Raw genomic sequence first — 10,142 nt, forward strand, 5'->3', positions numbered from 1 at the left:
CCCCATTGGAAGTATATTGAAAAACATCTTGCAAAAAGCTCCAGGTCTGACTCTCGGTGGCTGCCCAACCACAAACGTCCAATGCAGGTCAATGAGAAGTTTTTGCAAGGTGTTCTATGTATAAACATAAATCTGGTATCTGATGAAATCTGTACATATGAACGAATTCCCATTAGACCACTTTTTGAGGAATTTATATGTATAGATATATTTCTAGATTATACTAATCTGTGTTTCTTTTCTCTTATAGAAATCTGAGAGATCTATGTATAAACATAAATCTGGTGTCTGATGAAATCTGTACATATGAACGAATTCACAGGATACCTATTTAATATAGTGTTTTTTATGCAGTATTTTTTACAGTATTTTTCTTGTAATCTATTTTTTATAACAATTTTATAGGTTATTATTTAATATCATATTTTAGTATTTTAGGGTATAATACTTTAAGGTCTCCTGTGGATTGGCTTATATACTTTTTTCTTTTGTATGTGGAGCTATACATGTCCAGGACAACGTTTTTTGTTTTTTTACCCACTGTCACCCTGGTTACAGTTCGTTGGCTTTTGTGTTGTTATGCGTTCCACCGTGGAACGCATCTAAATGAATGCTGCATGACATTTTCCGGTTTGCGTTCCACGCTGGAACGCGGAAGCTGATATTAATGGTCATGTGCTATATCACGTTTTCGATCCGTCCAATGAGGAGTAGCGTATGTCCGAACCCGGAAGTATTTTCATCCCGTGGGAAAATTTGACGAATGAAGAACAGCTGTGGCAAAGGATATATAAAGAAATTACTCTGGACCTTCACTTATACCCCTGAGGAAGTCGGTTATCGATGAAACGCGTTGGATTAAGTACCTGGATGGACTTTTATCTTCATTTTATTTTATAATTGTATTATATTGTTATTTTTTACATTTAGTTGCTATCAGCCAGTACTTCCATCTACAGCATAGACGCAATTACCATCTTGTTCCACTTGGTAGTGGAGATATGCCTGCTGATTGCGACTTGAATGTAAGTGCAATCTGTGCAATAGATTTGTATATTTTTTAACAATACTACTCTATGTATATTCTTTCTATCCTTTTGAGGATTCCAATCTAAGGAGAATTTCCCTTCTACATACAGATACCCCTAAGGGGTGATATACGCAGACCATCAAATACCTCTTGTAAGTTCTCTACCTCCTGGATGTAGATTTTGCTTGCTATTCGTACTTCACTGTATATTTTTACTGTTATTTAGATCTACCTGAGATTACGTTCCATCAAACAGGTTGTATCTTTTGACTTTGTATCCTCTATATTGTGTGCTATCCCATTTTTTAGCTTTTGTTTCTTTTTGCAAGTTTCATTAGTTGATTTGTTTTCTATTGTTATTGAGTGAGTGAGGCACACTCTTGGTGATAGCACTTCTTTACTTCTAGATTTACGCTATAGTACTCCCTTTATATATTTGTTCTGGGCAATTCCTGCTTCTTGAGTTTAGCTCCACCGAGCTACGCTACCAGAAAGTAACATCAATAATCTGATTGACAGCCTGTGGGTGTAACAAGGCTAATTTATAAAGCTGCATTTTGTTGGAAAGAAAAACAAAAAAGGAGTGGGGGAGAGATATTCTTCACACATAAAGCAATTCAGCAAGCTAAAGTGCTTTAGGCATTTAAAATAAACCTTTACCAGGTCCCCTGAATCACTTACTCCAAAGGCATCATTGTGTGGTGCAATACAGGAAAAGTTGTTTTTTTTTTTATAAGTAGAGCATAATCAAATCAAATGTTTCAGCATTAAGCTTTAAGCGTTTATTGCACCACACCGTACTGTGCGTGGAGTACGTTATTTTGAAGATTTCTGAGGGACTGTGTGCTCAGGAGTAGCAGCAGCTATTTCCAAATTACCTGTGTGCAATACTATTTTTGGATTTAAGAAGTTCTGTGGTAACCATTAGCTCAGGGGTTCAGCCAGTGGCAAATGAGACCCTATAAGTGAAGAAAATAATGCCATACAGAGTTCTACTTCACTCCATTATGAATGCATTCCTGTACAAGCAGGGGTGGGGGGACGAAGAAAGAACACTATGGGACAGGGGAGGGGGGGATGAGAAAAGAACACTACGGGACATGGGGGGGGGGGACGAGAAAAGAACACTATGGGACAGGGGAGGGGGGACGAGAAAAGAACACTATGGGACAGGGGAGGGGGGACGAGAAAAGAACACTATGGGACAGGGGACGAGAAAAGAACACTATGGGACAGGGGGGGGGAGAACCCTATGGAAAAGGGGGGGGGGAGAACCCTATGGAAAAGGGGGGGGGAGAACCCTATGGGGAAGGGGAAGAACACTATTGGACGGGGGAGACGGGGGAGGTGGGGGAAAAACACTATGGGACAGGGGAGGAAAACACTATGGGACAGGGGAGAAGAACAACACTATGGGCCAGGAGAGGGGAGGGGAGGGAAACACTAGGTCAAGGGAGGGGAAAAAAGGACACTATGGGACTGGGGAGGAAAGGGGAAAGCACACTAAAAAAGAGGCAGGGGAGAGGAACACTAGAGGGGGACCACTAACAGAGAAGGGAAGTTTTTCATATTAGATTAATAAAATTTATTAAAAAGTCTAATATTAAAAAAAAGTATAGGAAAAAAAAACTTTTTAAAAAATCATTGGGGGAAAAAAAAAAAAAAAAAAGTAATTTGCAGTTTTGGTTTTCAGCCAAGGGCATCCTGAATTTTCTGTTTCGCCCCAGAATTTTCATTTCGGTGCATCCCTAGTTTGTAGCTAGGTACTTACTCCATGAAGTCTATAAATAAACACTTCCCAAGTAACCAATATCCACAATGGAACAGTCAGAATATTGAACTTGTGTTGGGACCATTTCTCGTAGTATGCCACTAAATACCACACACTTGCCTGTATTGTATTCTAGAAGTAAACATTTTTTGCAGTGCACTTAGAATTTTACAAAAAAGAGCATGTACTTTTTTGAGGAGTCTTTACACTAAACTATAGTTAACTAAACATTAAATAGCAAAATGCAGATTTTTTTTCTCTCAATCTGCTATTTTTGCAATTTAGTTTTGAATTCTTCACAGTTTAGTGTTTAGTCAATAAAACACCCCTCTCCAGACAAGCTATCAACATGCAAATTATCCAGTGTAATAGGTACAGGAAATGTTGAAGAAAAAAAAAATATTTTCACAATTTTATGGCATTTCAGTGATATGCTGTGAGATGTTAATTTAGTTATTTCCTAAAGTGAGAATTTAAATTTAATTTAAAATTTAAAGTCAGAGTAGCTGAACTGGAAGTATATCAGACTTAGAGGTATTTTTCTTTTTCCTGTTTAGCAGTTTTAAAATTAAATTTGAAATTCACGTTGAATTTCCACTTTAGTGAAAAATCCTGTAAAACACTAGTTTACATTACTATGAACGACAGAGTTGGATAACCTTGTTACAGGAAGTTTCAATGATGCTTCAGAATGCAGGATGGTAAAAGCAGACCCAAAAAGGAACAGAAAGTGACAGGTGTTCTAGAACCTGTAAAATAGCTGTAATTGTCGCTGGTTGCGATTCACTATTAAGGTGTCTCGGGGATAAGAACAGAGTAAATGATGTAGGTGGCAGTAAAAGTGAAGTGTTTTGAATTATGAAAACATATTTTTGTGTTTTTTTGGGGTAGTCATAGCAGAATATGTTTAACTGCAATGTGGAGGCTTATTCAGTAAACATAACTTTTTAAACAGTTTCTAGAAGAGTTATTATTTGGTGGACTAAAGAGTATTTTAGAGCTCCAATATAAAAAAAAATAGAATAAAAACACCAACTGTGTTACTTACCAAGTCTGCAATTGTAAGAAAGATACGTCAGGGGGACATGATTAAAAACATTTAAATACATTAATGGAATCAACACAGTAAAGGAGAAGAGTATATTTAAAAGAAGAAAAACTACCAACACTGTACGTATTTCAATAAAGAGAGATTGACCAAAAAAACAAAATAAAAATGTAAAAAGAGGACAGTTTTTAAATAGAGGGGCAAAGGTCTAAAAATAAGTATTACTTTACTGAGAGGGTATTGGATGCATGGAATAGCCTTCCAGCTGATGTGGTAGAGGTGACCACAGTGAAGGCGTCTAAGCATGTGGGGGATAGGCATAAGGCTATCTTAGATATAATATATGTCCAGCAACTAATTAAATCATTTAGAAAATTGAGCAGCCTAGATGGGGCGAATGGTTCTTATCTGCCATCACATTCTATGTTCCTAAAGTGAATAGCAACACTAAGCAAACATGGAACAGTGTTTTAATAATGTCCGCTGCTTTAACACAGAAAACCTTCAAGTGCTTATCCTAGAAAAAAAGATTACCCTTATTGTTAGGGAAGTGAAATTTGCGTTGCACACAACAAACTTTATTTGAGGAGAATGGGTTAAAGGACCACTATATTGCCAGGAAAACACTCATTTTCCTGGCACTATAGTGCCCTGAGGGTGCCCCCACCCTCAGGGTCCCCCTCCCGCCCGGCTCTGGAAAGGGGAAAAGGGGTAAAACTTACCTATTTCCAGCGCTGGGCGGGGAGCTCTCTGCCCCCGATCCTCCTCCGTTCCGCCCCGTCGGCTGAATGCGCACGCGCGGCAAGAGCTGCGCGCATTCAGCCGGTCGCATAGGAAAGAATTATCAATGCTTTCCTATGGACGCTTGCGTGCTCTCACTGTGATTTTCACAGTGAGAATCACGCAAGCGCCTCTAGCGGCTGTCAATGAGACAGCCACTAGAGGATTTGGGGGAAGGCTTAACCCATTTATAAACATAGCAGTTTCTCTGAAACTGCTATGTTTATAAAAAAATGGGTTAACCCTAGCTGGACCTGGCACCCAGACCACTTCATTAAGCTGAAGTGGTCTGGGTGCCTAGAGTGGTCCTTTAATGAAAAAGAGCACATAGAATTACAGACAAAAGATGGCATGGTGCAAAATCCAGAAATATGTTGGTTTGAATTTGTAAATCTTGAACTAATAAAGTTACCAAACTTGGGGAGATCAGCATCGCTGACACCAAATTCTTCAACTGGACCAATCCTGCCCTTCACAAAAAGGGAGGAGAAAATGAGGGAACCCATTAACAATAAAGGAATGTATTCTGAAATCCAGGATGGGAATAAGTCATAATGGATATATTGGAGAGTTTGCATTTGAATGAAGAAAAACAAACAAACAAGTAAACAAAAAAACAAAACAAACACGTAACACCAAATCCCAGGAAAATCTATTGAATTAACCATGTGAAGGAGGCCCTTAAAATCTGTCAGATTAGACTTGGCCCAATATGTTAGAGCTATGTTAGACTAAGCAAAAGTATAATACATAGCAATGTATTGCCTGTTAGAGGTAATACAACAATAAAAATAAATAGAAAATTCATTCATACAAATAAAGGTAAAAAACTACAGTGAGCCCCAATGACGATAGACAAAGCCAAGGTCAAGGGTTACAGAAGCTAGTGTAGTCAAGACAAGCCAAGGAATCAAATTCCAAAAGGGCCAGGGTTAGCTGGTGTATGGCTGTGTGCACCAAAATTAACACTTTTATGACAAGTGTAGAAAAAGGAGGCTGCAAGAACAGTTGACATGACAATCACAACAGGCAGATTAAAGATTTCTTACTGTTAACTCATCTGAGTGTTGGGATAGTTGTAGACATCTTGGAAATAGGATGGAAGACTGTCTGGCTAGTTGCACAATCTACTATTAAAAGGACCACTATAGGCACCCAGACCACTTCAGCTCAATGAAGTGGTCTGGGTGCCAGGTCCATCTAGGATTAACCCTGCCTGCGGTAAACATAGCAGTTTCCAAATGGTTTAATCCAGCGTCTAGTGGCTGTCTCATTGACAGGCGCTAAAGGTGCTTCTCACTGTGATTTTCACAGTGCATTCAGCCGATGACGGCAGAAGATGGAGGAGATCCCGGCGCTGGAAAAAGGTAAGGGATTAACCCCTTCCTCACCCTACAGCCCGGCGTGAAGGGGGACCCAGAGGGTGAGGTGGACCCAAGGACCCTATAGAGCCAGGAAAACGAGTATGTTTTCCTGGCACTATAGTGGTCCTTTAACTTCATTCATAACATGTGTTCGCCATATGCTCAGTTGTAGTGACCGTAAATAAATATAACATTTTTAATAACATAAAATGTAGTAGACAAGTGTCAAAGCAGGTAAAAAAAATAATGGTTCTGCTGTCACAGAGTCCTGGTGTGTGGGTTCTTTGTCCATTTAACATGCAAATTGTTCCATAGCGCCAGGTCCACATGTTGAACAAAAATATCGGACTTAATATGATCCGTTAAGAGTTGAGCTTTATTGAACACAAAGTTTTACAAATACATTAACACACAATGTGCAGAGGGCGGCACAAAGCGGGGAGACACTAACGCACTTCATGCCGTACAAGGCCTTTTCCAACACAAAAAAACATTTAAAACATTAAATATCACCTATGACTTGTGTTAGCCTTTTTTCTTTTCTTCATGAGATTCTCAGTTTTCTTGTAAATAATGTTTAAGACTTGGCAAATGGACAAGATGGATATGCTAAGTTTCAGAATAAAGAGGTGTTCAGTTTTTTGTTTTTTTTCAAATTGTGTATTTATAATTAAATATCGGGGCTTCCGATGCTGTTCCTGTTTTTATTATGCACTAGTAGAGTGCTAGACCATCTACCTATTTGATTAATAGTTAGGGGTGGCTTTTGCCAGCTGACCTTTCCCCGACTATCCCATAGAGCCATGGGGATTGAACTGTTGGGTTTTATCTACAGCTACCTGGCTTTTCTCAAGCTACCTTTCCTACTTTATTTTCAACTATCCTCAACCTCCTGTCCTTTCGATTCACCCTCCTTTTGCTACAAGTTTGAGTGGATTACTCCCTTGCCCATTTAGTGGTATTCTTTGGGGTCTTTTACACTCTAGTAGCGGGATTTAGGGAATTGGCACCCTTATGTGTGACAACTATTATAGTTATATTTAAATAGACCCTTAGTTTGCCACCACACGGGCTAAGAATGGCTGTATTTTTTCTTGACGACTACTAGTCGTTTTTTGGACAGGAGATGTGAGACACTGCAGGATTCCATCATTATTTATTTGGTTCCTTACTTGTAGGGGACTATGGGACCAGTCCGATATACGATTTAACACTCGGTACATCCCAGTATGTATTTGGCTCCTTAACTGTAGGGAATTATGGGATCAGTCCGATATATGATTTAATACTCTGTACACCCTAGTCTCCTTTCTAGTCTCTCACATGGAAGGTGAGGATTTATACTGTATATATAATCCTGATCCCCATTGCTCCATAGAGGTTTATTTTGAATCTTCTGCCTAAATTGGACTCTCTTCTGGCATTCTTCCAGGAGATTTTGCACTGTAGTATACGGTTCTAGTAACTGAATACGAATCGCAACAGTTTCTGTTTTTCTAACATTATGTTCTATAGATAAATTCACAGGTGATTGTTTAGATTGCAACAGTATACAGCTACAGAATTGCAAAATGTTTAGTCCTTTACCTTAGTGCTCCAGATTGAATCTATTTGGGACTATATTCCCATAATATGTATCACTACTATATCTATATATAAGGTGATGCTCTTTTATGGTGAATATCTTTGTTTCCACTTGAGCAGTCTTTAATTAATTTTCTTTTCACACCTCAGACCCACTAGACGGTCTTCCACTTGATTATTAATAAAATGTGATTATTATGTGCAAGTTTTTCTATAGTTTAATATAGGAGGTAGTACTGGGGAGGTGGTTGTTGTCCCTTGCTAGCAAGGGTCCTCTCTCCTCTCCAGTTTCCATTTGTTCTTCTAGTGGTTTCTTCCCAAGGGTTAGGCCCTTACTACCTCTATAACCAGTTTCTTCATCCCTGACCTAGTTCATTCTGGATCAAGGGGTGTTGTTTTGTTCAATAATTAAATATATTATATACACACACACACACACACACACAATATAGAATGGCTGCTCACCGGTCTCTTAAAATGTAGATTCTTTATTAGATAAAGTTTAAAAAAAAATACACACACACACGTGTATATGTATATATATACACACACATAATGTAAAGCGCTGCAGAATTTGATGGCGATATATAACATAATAATACATCCATACATATATACACACACACACACCACTGAGAGGAACAACCAAGTTGCTGGGATTGTGTGTCAAAATATCGGCACAGAACAGGTGTTTAACAGCAAACATGTATTACGTGAAAACGCATCTCAGGACTCAGACATTTCTAAAACCACTTCACATGTATCTCTTGGTTTTCAAAACGCCTCAATGGCAATATTTCCCCATTATAAACAAACAGTCTCAGGTGCGAATTATCACTAAACAAAACAGCTGTTACATATAGGGTTTTTATTCACTATGCAGCAAGTGAAACAGAACAGTCTAATTCAAAGTCTCAGATCAGATATTTTAGCATTCATTTTGCAATTCAAATTTTTTTTTTTTTCATTATTTACAGTTAAGTGTATACACCTTAAAAATCTCAACACAAAAGGTAGATTTGGTTTTATGTTTCACTTACAGATTAAGCAAATAAGTTTTCTTCATGGTTTGTTTTTCTGAAAGGTGAGACCTTTGGGCTTTGTTTTGTCCTTTTGGAGCTACAGTTGCAAATAAAGGGTTACAGTTAGACATTGCCCCTTCTGGCTAGGTAGCAGTGTTTATACAAAAAGGTATAGCTAAACATGTCTTCAGTGAGTCATCGCTGAATCCTGTCACCTGCCCAGGTGTGTGTGTGTGTGAGAGGCATGGGTGGTGGTGACACACAGGATATGAACATGCCAATGACAAAGAATTTAAGAATGTGTTCCCAAACGAACACCCAACTAAGGATATATGTGAGCAATACAGGCTACATTCCAACATGTGTAAGACATATGTGTTTCTCCTAATATTCTTGTGTGTGTACCACTGTGCATCTGGAATCCTCTCTAGAGATTTTTCACTGATCAAGTTTTACCAATAGAATGCTCAAATAATATGGCTAGGGCATGTTTTACACTGCACAGTCATTGCATTAGAAACAGGTGTTTCACTGCCATATCTGGTCAGAAGAAAAATGTGTAGACCGTACACTATTCTATACCGCTAGTAAAGCTTCGTTAGGAAAGTTCTTGAGCTGTGACCAGAATGGGTGGAGCACAAAGCAGAAGGAAAAAAAAAAAAAAAAAAAGAAAGAAAGAAAAGAAGGAGGGGGGTGGGGAAGAGCTAAAGGGTGGAGAGTAAAGGAATAAAGGAGGTGGTGATTGAAGAGAGGGAGGGTGACAGAGCCGGGTAGAGAATGAGGGAGGGAAGGAGGGAAGGTCTTCCAAGAAAAAGCAGAACAGTCTGTGAAGGAGAGGACAAAAGGAGGGGGGCAAATGAGAGTGGGCGTTAACATCTTCACTGCCTGTGCAAACCTACACTACATATGCATTTAGCAGCTGAGGTGCTCTGGTGGTTTTCCTCTTTGGAAACAAAGGATTTGGCTTTTGTACACAGTAGCTCTGCAGGTTGTTTGAGCAGTGAAAAATGTCAGGATTACGCTGAAATGCCTATTAAGGAAATCACTGTCCCGTATTTCTGTCCTAGGAAGAGGGTTAACTATTTTGCCGGAAGAATGAGTCACCGCTTTGCAATTCACGTGCCTGGCTTGGGAAAGTGTTAGCCACTAGGCAGGTCTGTAGTCTAGTCATCAGTAGGCAGGTTTTTTTCTGACATGGAAGGTGTTAAATATCCCTGGTCATGGCCTGACTGAGTCATACATGTAACAGTGCGCATAAGGAAATGTTGACAGGACCTGATATGACCTCAGCAAAATGCAGGGTAGACAAAGGGCAATACATGAGTGTCCAACATAAAAAAAAATATATATATATATATATATATATATATATATATATATGAAACATTTTACCAGATTCTTAGTCGGCACATTCCAACCTTGACAACCATTCAAGTGCCATGTATGAGAGTAAAAGTCAACACATAGGATTTTTATACTTGATATAGGAAAGATACAGGTTTACATTTATCATCCACAGTGCCAGTAACCCCAAAAGACTGTC

The 10,142-nt window shown here is 38.9% G+C and overlaps 1 protein-coding gene across 1 annotated transcript in view; it reads left to right on the forward strand.

The window, feature by feature from the left end:
- CBARP (CACN subunit beta associated regulatory protein) overlaps positions 1-10,142 on the forward strand; it is a 132,728-nt gene that overhangs the window by 14,623 nt on the left and 107,963 nt on the right. The gene's annotated exons all lie outside the window — the stretch shown is intronic.

The sequence above is a fragment of the Pelobates fuscus genome, chromosome 5 (genome assembly GCF_036172605.1).
Source record: "Pelobates fuscus isolate aPelFus1 chromosome 5, aPelFus1.pri, whole genome shotgun sequence".
In the NCBI taxonomy this organism is placed as follows: domain Eukaryota; kingdom Metazoa; phylum Chordata; class Amphibia; order Anura; family Pelobatidae; genus Pelobates; species Pelobates fuscus.